The sequence below is a fragment of the Mobula birostris genome, chromosome 10, assembly GCF_030028105.1.
Source record: "Mobula birostris isolate sMobBir1 chromosome 10, sMobBir1.hap1, whole genome shotgun sequence".
NCBI classification, from domain to species: Eukaryota; Metazoa; Chordata; class Chondrichthyes; order Myliobatiformes; family Myliobatidae; genus Mobula; species Mobula birostris.
The window spans coordinates 55,269,105-55,281,897 of record NC_092379.1 but is presented as its reverse complement, the minus strand read 5'-3'; the positions used below and the strand labels follow the sequence as shown (position 1 = coordinate 55,281,897).

General features: G+C 42.9%; 1 long non-coding RNA gene across 4 annotated transcripts in view; it reads right to left on the bottom strand.

Annotated features, from left to right (window-relative positions):
- LOC140204057 (uncharacterized) overlaps positions 1-12,793 on the bottom strand; it is a 73,657-nt gene that overhangs the window by 10,137 nt on the left and 50,727 nt on the right. For 2 of the 4 annotated variants that reach the window (XR_011887505.1, XR_011887506.1), the window contains exons 3-4: positions 4,126-4,254; positions 1,083-1,143 (exon numbers count right to left, since the gene is read on the bottom strand). This is a non-coding gene — a long non-coding RNA (uncharacterized lncRNA). Of the gene's footprint in view, positions 1-455; positions 1,144-4,125; positions 4,255-12,793 lie in introns of those variants that run through there. The other 2 variants (XR_011887503.1, XR_011887504.1) reach the window with 1 other exon arrangement.

The window sequence follows — 12,793 nt, the reverse complement described above, 5'->3', positions numbered from 1 at the left end:
GAGCATTACTCATGAGGATTAAGTCATTGTCATAGTCATAGATCAATATAGCATGCAAACGACCCAACGAGTCCATGCCAACCAATTGTACACCCAGCTTACCCAGCTGTATAATAATATTACCAAAGGTCCTTGAAAGTAATTGTAAGTTCTAAATTATTGAATGATTTTATTTTAATCCATATTTTCATTTCTTTTCAGCATTTTAAAGTTTGAACAGTGGCGGTGTGTAACTTGCTTTTTTTCTGTTCCTTTGGTGTAGTTGCTCATGGCATGTGACTCCTTTGGCACATGTCATTGGCATTGGCATTGGCTCATGGCATGTGACTCCTCTGGAACATTGGGTAGTGGTTGGTCAGACGTGGCATCACAGTAACTCCTCGTCTACATGGCAGCCCTTTTACGCAGTGGTTGCCTGGGTGACAGATCCTTTGAGATCTGAGGACCTTTCCCACCCAGCTCAGCAAGACCACAGCAGTCTTGCTGATTCCTTGCATTCGAGAAATGCAACTCCTGAAATGGTGCCAGCAGCCATGTGTTGTGTTGGGGAATCTAACAATGTGGAACCTAAATAGACCCTTTCTTATGTTCAAGCACTGATCCCCAACCTCTCTCAGAGTCCGGGGCTCCTATCAGTGAGTCCGGATGACCCTACTTTCAACGGTAGATTGCACAGATCTGATGACAGTGACGCAGTGGCACAGGAGGTAAATCTGCCGCCTCTTGGCAACAGAGGCCGGGATTCGATCCTAACCTCGGGCACTGCCTGTGTGGAGTTTGCATATTCTCCCTGTTATTGAGTGACCCCACTGGGTGCTCTGGTTTTCTGTCACGTCCCAATGACAAGTAGCTAGTAAATTGTCCCAAATATGTGGTAGAACCTGGGGAGAGCTGATGGGAGCGTGTGGAGAATAAAATGATGATTATTGTAAGTGGGTGACTGGTTAGTATGGACTAAATGGGATGAAGGGCCTGCTTTCGGCTGCATCTGTCAATGACTCTAACAAAACTGCTTATTACTACAATGCAACTTGTTAGAACTTGTTGTGTACATGTTGGCTACAGTCCAGCACTGAATATACCTCAGAACTTTCTTTTCCTCTGTTTGTTCAAATTCCATTAAAACTTCACATCACTTTCATTCTGGCAACATGTAAAAGAAACAGAAAATTAAGAATTTGTCATGAAAATATTGTTTACTTCTTACAATAGCAATAAACTCAATACTTGGCTTAGTCTGGACAACCTTTATGTCATCTGTTACAACTCAAAATATTTTCTCTTTGAATTGCAGCAGATATTTGCTGCAAATTGCTTGGAGCTATGTTGGAATGCGTCATTGGGAGGCAAGAGTCATTGCATGGCAACAGCCTGCAATGAGCTGCTGTGAAAGGAAGCCAGGAGTGTATCTGAACCAAACCACAAACCTGAAGCCAAATACAATGTGATCATTTCCCAGAATGAACATTTCATTGTGTTTATTAAGAAAACTGGCATGAAGTCTATGGAATTAAGGGAAACAAGTAGTGAGATCATGGAAACTGTACAGATCGAAAAGTAGGAGGTCCTTGCTGTCTTCAGGAAAATTAAAGTGGATAAATCCCCGGGACCTGACAGGGTGTTCCCTCGGACCTTGAAGGAGACTAGTGTTGAAATTGCAGGGGCCCTGGCTGAAATATTTAAAATGTTGCTGTCTACAGGTGAGGTGCCGGAGAATTGGACAGTGGCTCATGTTGTTCCGTTGTTTAAAAAAGGATCGAAAAGTAATCCGGGAAATTATAGGCCAGTAAGTTTAACGTCGGTAGTAGGTAAGTTATTGGAGGGAGTACTAAGAGACAGAATCTACAAGCATTTGGATAGACATTTATTAGGGAGAGACATTATTTATTACAACACATTTATTAGGGAGAGTCAACATGGCTTTGTGCGTGGTAGGTCACGTTTGACCAATCTATTGGAGTTTTTCGAGGAGGTTACCAGGAAAGTGGATGAAGGGAAGGCAGTGGATATTGTCTACATGGACTTCAGTAAGGCCTTTGACAAGGTCCCGCATGGGAGGTTAGTTAGGAAAATTCAGTCCCTAGGTATACATGGAGAGGTGGTAAATTGGATTAGACATTGGCTCGATGGAAGAAGCCAGAGAGTGGTGGTAGAGAACTGCTCCTCTGAGTGGAGGCCTGTGACTAGTGGTGTGCCACAGGGATCAGTGCTGGGTCCATTGTTATTTGTCATCTATATCAATGATCTGGATGATAATGTGGTAAATTGGATCAGCAAGTTTGCTGATGATACAAAGATTGGAGGTGTAGTGGACAGTGAGGAAGGTTTTCAGAGCCTGCAGAGGGACTTGGACCAGCTGGAAAAATGGGCTGAAAAATGGCAGATGGAGTTTAATACTGACAAGTGTGAGGTATTGCACCTTGGAAGGACAAACCAACGTAGAACATACAGGGTTAATGGTAAGGCACTGAGGAGTACAGTGGAACAGAGGGATCTGGGAATACAGATACAAAATTCCCTAAAAGTGGCGTCACAGGTAGATAGGGTGGTAAATAGAGCTTTTGGTACATTGGCCTTTATTAATCAAAGTATTGAGTATAAGAGCTGGAATGTTATGATGAGGTTGTATAAGGCACTGGTGAGGCCGAATCTGGAGTATTGTGTTCAGTTTTGGTCACCAAATTACAGGAAGGATATTAATAAGGTTGAAAGAGTGCAGAGAAGGTTTACAAGGATGTTGCGGGGACTTGAGAAACTCAGTTACAGAGAAGGGTTGAATAGGTTGGGACTTTATTCCAGGGAGCATAGAAGAATGAGGGGAGATTTGATGGAGGTATGTAAAATTATGATGGGTATAGATAGAGTGAATGCAAGCAGGCTTTTTCCACTGAGGCAAGGGGAGAAAAAAACCAGAGGACATGGGTTTAGGGTGAGGGGGGAAAAGTTTAAAGGGAACATTAGGGGGGCCTTCTTCACACAGAGAGTGGTGGGAGTATGGAATGAGCTGCCAGACGAGGTGGTAAATGCGGGTTCTTTTTTAACATTTAAGAATAAATTGGACAGATACATGGATGGGAGGTGTATGGAGGGATATGGTCCGTGTGCAGGTCAGTGGGACTAGGCAGAAAATAGTTCGGCACAGCCAAGAAGGGCCAAAAGGCCTGTTTCTGTGCTGTAGTTTCTATGGTTTCTATGGTTTCTATGGTTAAGAAGTACAGGAGCTCCTTAAGGTCCCACGTGTTGGCCAGAAAGAATTACAGTCTACAAATCAGTGAATTCAAATGAATGAAGGGCAGTGAAAGCAGACAGACCAATTGCCTTTGTTTTTGCCTTGAGGGACAAGATGGAGGCTGCCATTTTATGAAGATACCCTATTCTCCATTTTATGAGTTTGGCTTGATCAGTGTTTTAAGTTGATGTAATGATGCTTCAGGTAATCTACTGAACCAGGGATCATTTCCAAATAAGAAGTTATTTGTGAGGCGTTCTTTAGTTGGATATAACATGCAGGTTTGTGAATGGTGTGGTCTGTATCTACTCTGCTTGTTGCTGATTGAGAACAAAGACACACAAATTACCAATTGTTACTTGCTGGGAAGAGGGCAATAAATTGGTGCTGGCCTGGAGCAAAGCCAATAAAAAGATGTTAAAGGTCAGACACATGACACCGGAATGCAATATTTGAATTGGTAAGAACTGTGTATAAAAGCAGCAATGACTCAATAGGAGGTTCACCATGCTGGATGTGAGGTGCCCCATAGACAGGTGGAGATTCAAAATGAGACAGCAAGGAAACATGCGGTCAGCAGCAGAAACTCTTTTTTAACTAGTTTTATATTTTCTATTCCTTGGCATAGAAGGCCAGGAAAACTTATAGGAGAGCACACAGGTATTTGGTTGTGTAAATTCACAAGTTCTTCGGTTGAGACAATAAAGGTACTTGCTGGTAATTACAGATTCTGTCTGTGCTTCCCTGATTATTATTACAAGGGGTAATTCTTGTAAAACGCACCACCAGGTTCAGGAATAGTTATTACCCGTAAACCATCAGGGTCCTGAACAAGCAAGAATAACTTCACTCACCACAACACTGAACTGATCACTGAACATAACCAATGCACTCACCTTTAAAGACTCATGTTGTTAGTATTTATTTATTTATTTTTTTTGTCATTTTGCATGTTGGTTGTTTGCCTGTCTGTCTTTGTGTGTCGTTTTTCATTGATTCCATTGCATTTCTTTGTTCCACTGTGACTGCCGGCAAGAAAACAAATCTTAGAAGAGTGCATGGTTTCATATACGTACTTCGATAATAAATTTACTTTGAGCTTTGAACTTTAAATCAATGGACACAAAGCTGCTGCAACCGACTTCAAAGGGCAAGAAAAAGACAAACAAATGATTGTACAGAAAATGTTGGGAGCACTTGCTTACTATTTCAGATCAAAGATCCCTCAACAGAATATGGGAAGGGTCTTTGATCTGAAGAGTAATCTGGTTAATAAATGAATGTAGAGAATTGGAGTAAGAGAAAACAAAGGGGCATGTTAAAACAGTGGAATGGAGGGCACCTGTAGGGAATGCCCAACAGTTCAGGTGGTATCAGAAGTCAGAAAAAACATTGAACTCGTAAAAAATAGATAACCCACTGCAAAACCAGCATAAGACCACAAGACCATAAGAGTAAGGAGCAGAATTAGACCATTCAGCCTTTCGAGCAAGCTCAGCCATTGCACCATGGTTTATCCTGGAACCCACTCAACATATCCTTTGATGCCCTAACTGATCAGGAAACTATCAACTTCCATCTTAAATATACCCATGGACTTGGCCTCCACTGCAGTCCATGGCAGAGCATTCCACAGATTCACTACCCTTTGGCTAAAAAAAATCTGTGTCCTCTTGTTCTGGATACCCCTACCATAGGAAACATCCTCTCCACATCTACCTTATCTAGACCTTTTAACGTTCAGAAAGTTTCAATGAGATCCCCTCAACATTCTTCTAAATTCCAGAGAGTACAGCCCCAAAACTGCCAAACACGCCTCATATGTAATCCCTTCATTCCCAGAATCATTCTTGTGAACCCCCTCTGGACTCTCTCTAATGACAACACATCCTTTCTGAGATATGGGGACCAAAACTGTTGACAATACAATAAGTGCAGTCTGACTAGTGTCTTATAAAGGCTCAGCATTATCTCCTCGATTTTATATTCAATTCCCCTTGAAATAAATGCCAACATTGTACTTGTCTTCTTTATCACAGACTTAACCTGTAAATTAACCTTCTGGGAGGCTTTCACGAGGACTCCTAAGTCCCTCTGCACCTCTGATGTTTGAATTTTCTCCCCATTTAGGTAATAGCCTGCTCTATTGTTCTTTTTACCAAAATGCATTATCTTATATTTCCCAACACTGTATTCCATCTGCCACTTTTTTGCCCATTCTTCCAATTTGTCCAAGTCCTGATGCAATCGCATTGCTTCCTCAGCACTACCTACCCCTCCACCTATCTTCGCATCATGCATAGAGCATAGAGCATAGAAATCTACAGAACATTACAGGCCCTTCGGCCCACAGTGTTGAGCCGACCATGTATCCTGGTCTAGAAAGTATTTAAAAACGCAAACACGAGGAATTCTGCAGATGCTGGAAATTCAAGCAACACACATCAAAGTTGCTGGTGAATGCAGCAGGCCAGGCAGCATCTCTAGGAATAGGTACAGTCGACGTTTCGGGCCGAGGCCCTTCGTCAGGACTAACGAAGGGTGAGGTCCTGACGAAGAGTCTCGGCCCGAAACGTCGACTGTACCTCTTCCTAGAGATGCTGCCTGGCCTGCTGCGTTCACCAGCAACTTTGATGTGTGTTGCTAGAAAGTATTTCCCTACTGCATAGACCTCTATTTCTCTAAGCTTCATGTACCTATCTAAGAGTCTCTTAAAAGACCCTATCGTGTCTGCCTCTACCACCTTTGATGGCAGTGCATTCCATGCACCCATCACTTTCAGTGTGAAAAACCTCTGAAATCCCCCCTGTACTTACTTCCAAGCACCTTAAAACTGTGCCCTCTCATGTTAGCCGTTTCAGTCTCGGGAAAAAGCCTTTGGCTATCCACACATCAATATCTCTCAACACCTCTACCAGGTCACCTCTCATCCTCCGTCACTCCAAGGAGAAAAGGCCAAGTTCACTCAACCTATTGTCATAAGGTACACTCTCCAATCTAGGCAACATCTTGTAAACCCCCTCTGCACTCTCTCGATAGTATCAACATCCTTCCTGTAGTGAGGTGACCAGAACTGAACACAGTACTCCAAATGGGGTCTGACCAAAGACTTATATAGCTGTAACATTACCTCATGGCTCTTGAACTCAGTCCCATGATTGATGAAGGCTAGCACACCATATGCCTTCTTTACAACACTGTCAACCTGTGCAGTAGCTTTGAGTGTCCTGTGGACACCGACCCAAGCTCTTGCTGATCCTCCACACTGCCAAGAGTCTTACCTTTAATATTATATTATGTCTTCAAATTTGATCTACTGAAATGAACCACTTCACACTTACCTGGGTTGAACTCTATCTACCACTTCTCAGCCCAGTTCTGCGTCCTATCAATGTCACACTGTAACCTCTGACAACCCCTCTACACTATCCACAATACGCACAACATTTGTGTCATCAGCAAACTTACTAACCTACCCTTCTACTTCTTCATCCAGGTGATTTATATAAAAAAAATCACAAAGTGGAGGAGTCCCAGAACAGATCCCTGTGGAATATTACTGGTCACTGACCTCCATGCAGAGTACGGACCATCTACAACCACTCTGTAGACAAGTTAATTCTCGATCTACAAAGCAAGGTCTCCTTGGATCCCATGCCTCCTTACTTTCTAAATGAGCCTCACATGGGGAATCTTATCAATTGCCTTACTGAAATCCATACACACTACATCCACTGCTCTACCTTCATCGATGTGCTTTGTTACATCCTCAAAGAATTCGATCAGGCTCAAATGGCCCAATCTGCCTTTGATAAAGCCATGCTGACTATCCCTAATCAGATTATGTCTCTCCAAGTGTCGGGAAGTGTATGGTCATACACTTTAGTAGAAGAAATGAAAGGTAGCCCATTCCACGCGCTCGCCACTCTCTGAGTAAAAAACTTATACCTAATATTTCCTCTGTACCTACTTCCAAGCACCTTAAAACTGTGCCCTCTTGTGCTAGTCATTTCAGCAGTGGGATAAAGCCTCTGACTATCCACACAATCAATGTCTCTCATCATCTTATACAGCTCTATCAGGTCACCTTTTCCTCCGCGCTCCAAGGGAAAAAGGCCGAGTTCACTCAACCTATTCTCATAAGGCATGCTCTCCAATCCAGGCAACATCCTTGTATCTTTCCTCTGCACCCTTTCTATGGCTTCCGCATCCTTCCTACAGTGAGGCGATCAGAACTGAGCACAGTACTCCAAGTGGGGTCTGACCAGGGTCCTATATAGCTGCAACATTGCCTCTCAGCTCCTAAACCCAATCCCATGATTGATGAAGGCCAATGCACCATATGCCTTCTTAACCACAGAGTCAACCTGCTAAGAAGCCTTGTGTGTCCTATGGACTTGGACCTTAAGATCCCTCTGATCCTCCACACTGCCAAGAGTCTTACCATTAATACTATATTCTGTCATCATAATTGACCTACCAAGATGAACTACCTCACGCTTATCTGAGTTGGACTCCACCTGCCACTTCTCAGCCCAGTTTTGCATCCATTCAATGTCCCGCTGTAAAGTCTGACAGCCCTCCACACTATCCACAACACCCTCAACCTTTGTGTCATCAGCAAATTTACTAACCCATTCCTCTACTTCTTCATCCAGGTCATCTATAAAAAAATCACGAAGAGTAGGGGTCCCAGAACAGATCCCTGAGGCACATCACTGGTCACCGGCTTCCATGCAGAATATGACCGGTATACAACAACTCTTTGCGTTCTGTGGGCAAGCTAGATCTGGATCCACAAGGCAAAGTCTCCTTGGATCCCATGCCTCCTTACTTTTTCAATAAGCCTAACATGGGGTACCTTATCAAATGCCTTGCTGAAATCCATATACACTACATCTACTGCTCTACCATCATCAATGTGTTTAGTCACATTCTCAAAAAATTCAATCAGACTCATAAGGCACAACCTGCCTTCGACAAAGCCATGCTGACAATTCCTATTTATATTATGCCCCTCCAAATGTTTATAAATGCTGCCTCTCAGGATCTTCTCCATCAACTTACCAACCACTGAAGTAAGACTCACTGGTCTATAATTTCCTGGGCTGTCTCTACTCCCTTTTTTGAATAAGGGATCAACATCTGCAACCCTTCAATCCTCCAGAACCTCTCCCTCCCCATTGATGATGCAAGGATCATCACCAGCGGCTCAGCAACCTCCTCCCTCACCTCCCACAGTAAACTGGGGTCCATCTCGTCTGGTCCTGGTGAACAATCCAACCTGATGCTTTCCAAAAGCTCCTGCACATCCTCTTTCTTAATATCTACATACTCAAGCTTTTCAGTCCGCTGTCATCCCTACAATCACCAAGATCCTTTTCTGCAGTGAATACTGAAGCAAAGTACCCATTAAGTAACTCTGCTATTGATGTCAATTGGGGTTAGCCTGTCTCCATTCCTCCTGTAATCCACAACCAGCTCCGTTGTTTTTGCGAAACTGAGGGAAAAGTTGTTTTCTTGACACCACTATGTCAGAGAGATGACTTCTTCCCTGTAGGTCACCTCGTTATTGTTTGAGATAAGGCCAATCAATGTAGTGCGGTCAGCAAATTTAATTAGCAGATTGGAGCTGTGGGTGTCGATACAGTCATGGGTATACAGGGAGTAAAGCAGGGGACTCAGTACTCAGCCCTGAGGGCCTCCTGTATTGAGAGTCAGAGGGTTGAAGGTTCCTTACAACCTGCTGGCGATCTAAGAGGCAGTCCAGGATCCAGCTGCACAAGGCAGGGTCAAAGCCGAGGTCTCTGAACTTCTTGTTGAGCCTGGGTGGAACTATAGTGTTGAATGCTGAACTGTAGTCCAAGAACAGCATTTTGGACACCTTCTCTTAGAAAAAATGTGTTGACACTGGAAAAGATTCAAAGGAGGTTCATGAAAATGAATCCAGGATTGAATGGCTTGACATATGAAGAGCGTTTGACGGATCTGAGCCCTTATTCACTAGAATTCAGAAGAATGAGGGGTGACCTCATTAAAACCTGTCAAATGTTGAAAGACCTTGATAGAGTGGATGTTTCCTATGGTGGGAGAGTCTAAGACAAGAAGACACAGTCACTGAATAGAGCGATGTCCTTTTAGAATGGAGATGAGGAGGAATTTCTTTAGCCAGACGGTGTTGCATGGGTGTAGGAGTGGACCCAAGTGCAGGACACAGACACGGGGGTAGCATTAACAGAAGTATGTTTATTAATAGTTACGAGGGAGGCCGGAGAGTGAGGATTAGGTGATTACATAGACATGAACATTAGACAACGAACTGGAGGAGCCTGGACTTGGACTTGGACACGGAACCTGGACTTGGACTCGGACGCGGAGCCAGGACTCGGACGCAGAGCCGGGACTCGAACTTAGACTTGGACACGGAGCCGGGGCTTGGACTTGGACACGGATACGGAGCCGGGGCTTGGACTTGGACATGGACACGGAGCCGGGGCTCAGACCTGAACACAGGGCTGGGACTTGAAATTGAACATGGGACGACAAAACCAAGCAAAGACAGACAATTCATATCTTGGCTCAGAGTAGTGGCAAGTGGCCTGTAATCCTCAGCTGGACCCATGACGACAAAACCCAACAATAACAGACAATTTGTATCTTGACTCGGAGTAGCGGCAAATGGCCTGCAATTCTCAGCTGCCCACGAAAACAACAGAATTCATATCTTGACTCGGAGTAGCAGCAAATGGCCGGCTAAACTCAGCTAGACATGAAATGACAGAATTCACAAAGCAATCCTAGGCACCGAAGCAACTTAGAGTCTACTATTCTCGGCGGCCCAGAACGTGCATTGCCGCACAGCTCAGGAGGCAGACCAGCACTGAGCAGATGTAAGTTGGAGTTTTTCATGCTGCTGGTTCAGATAAAAATCAGGTGCCCTCATCAAGGAACCCAGTAGAACACGGGGAAAAGGAAATTAACTGAAATGAGGAGTCAACGGACCAGACCATGACAGAGAGTAGGGAATCTGTGGATTTTTTTGCCAATGGCAGCTGAGAGGCCAAGTCTTTATGCATATTTAAAGCAGAGGTTGATAGATTCTTGATTGGTCAGGGCACGAACGGATATGGGGAGAAGGCAGGAGACTGGGGCTGAGAGGCAAATTCGATCAGTCATGATGAAAAGATAGAGCAGACTCAATGGGCCAAATGGCCTAATTCTGCTCCTGTCTCATATCCTCTTATGCTCTTATTTCTGAATGGACATTGAATTCATGAACACTACCTCACCACTTTTTTTTTCTCTTTTTGCACTACTTATTTAATTTAACTTTTTATATACAGTGGCATGCAAAAGCTTGGGCACCCCCGGCCAAAATTTCTGTTACTGTTAATAGCTAAGCGAGTAAAAGATGACCTGAATTCCAAAAGGCATAAAGTTAAAGATGACACATTTCTTTAATGTTTTAAGCAAGATTGCTTTTTTATTTCTATCTTTTACAGTTTCAAAATAACAAAAAAGGAAAACGGCCCGAAGCAAAAGTTTGGGCACCCCGCATGGTCAGTACTTGGTAACACCTCCCTTGGCAAGTATTGCGGCCAAAAAGTTCTATTTTAACTTCATCATTCCATAGGACTTGATTCCAAAATGAATCAAGCTTGTTTAGATATTCCTTTGCAAACTTCAGATGCTGAATTTTGGCCGCAATGAGCAAAGGTATGTTTGGAGAAAAAAGGGTACAGAATTTCAAGAAAAGAACAGCTCTCCAACTATTAAGCATGGGGGTGGGTCAAACATGCTTTGGGCTTGTGTTGCAGCCAGTGGCACGGGGAACATTTCACTGGTAGAGGGAAGAATTAATTCAATTAATACCAGCAAATTCTGGAAACAAACATCACGCCATTTGTAAAAAAGTTGAAGGTGAAAAGAGAATGGCTTCTACAACAGGATAATGATCCTAAACACACCTCAAAATCCACAATGGACTACCGCAGGCTGAAGGTTTTGCCATGGCCTTCACAGACCCCAGCCCTAAACATCATCGAAAATCTGCAGATATACCTCAAAAGAGCAGTGCATGCAAGAAGACCCAAGAATCTCACAGCACTAGAAGCCTTTTGCAACGAAGAATGGGCGAAAGTCCCCCAAACAAGAATTAAAAGACTCTTAGCTGGCTACAAAAAGCGTTTCCAAGCTGTGATACTTGCCAAAGGGGGTGTTACTAAGTACTGACCATGTAGGTTGCCCAAACTTTGGCTTTGGGCCGTTTTCCTTTTTTTGTTATTTTGAAACTGTAAAGGATGGAAATAAAAAAATAATCTTGCTTAAAACATTAAAGAAATGTGTCATCTTTAACTTGATGCCTTTTGGAAATCAGGTCATCTTTTACTCGCTTAGTTATTCACAGTAACAGAAATTTTGACCAGGGGTGCCCAACCTTTTGCATGCCTCTGTAAGTAGTTTGAAATGGGTTATTATTCTGAAATTGTCATCAGTTTTCTCTGCTTTAACCATTCATCAGCATTGGTTAATTCTTTTATGTAACTTTTGTTCCCCATTTATATTTGGGCATGTTTAGCTTATTGAATCAATAGGGTGACACTTTCAAGCTTTGGCAGCTATTGATCAGGCAATGGTACTGATGAACTGCAGTGCACCATCAGGGGAAGAGGTTGTCACTGCTTTATGGCACTGCATACATGAAAGTCATATTGAGGCTACATTTCAGAATACTTATTTGGTTAAAAGTGTTCTGATGTCCTGAGGTTGTGAAAGGCACTGTAACAATTATTTATGGGCAACCATTCCTGAAAATGATAGAAAATTTTGAGAAGGTCATTTAAAAATTCAAACAATGTCCTTGACTTTATAAGCAGAGTTACATAAGTCCCAAAGGAAGAAACAACCTTTTGCTGAGTTTTCATTAATTTGTTGTCTGTGTTATCTGCACTATTGTGTCAAATCCTGACTGCCACACTCTAGGAAGGTGTCAAAGCCCTGAGCTTTTATTTGAATGGTACCAGAGGGCAACATTTACAATTATGTGAATGGACAGCAGATGCTGAAAGTAGAGCAGAGGAATTTACAGGGGGATTAATAGATCTATTTGATGTGATGCTGGAGTATCCACGGATGGAAGGCTCAGGAATGAGAGAACATTAATGTCAAAAGGCCAAGTGAGCCATGGTGATCCAGGAGATCAATAATGTTGAATTTGTTTTTACACAAACCCTCAGGCAAAACAATTGCTTTTCATCATGTTTAATTAGCCACCACAACCATAAAACATTTCTGATGACTGATAATGGAGAATCTTTTTAACAATTCCCAAGCAGTGTCAAGCACCATTTGGTTCTCAATAACACGCCAGGAGCAGAATCTAACATTTTAACACTCCGTTTATTTTATTAGCCACTTCTTTCTGTATGGAGATTCCTTTTATACTTAATGATGGCATAAATATCACTGGAGGAATTTACATTTATCCCACTTCCCTAGGAAATCTCTGAACTGTTTCAAAGTGCAATTAACTGTGCTGGTGGATTTCAAAGGTTCAAAGGCTCG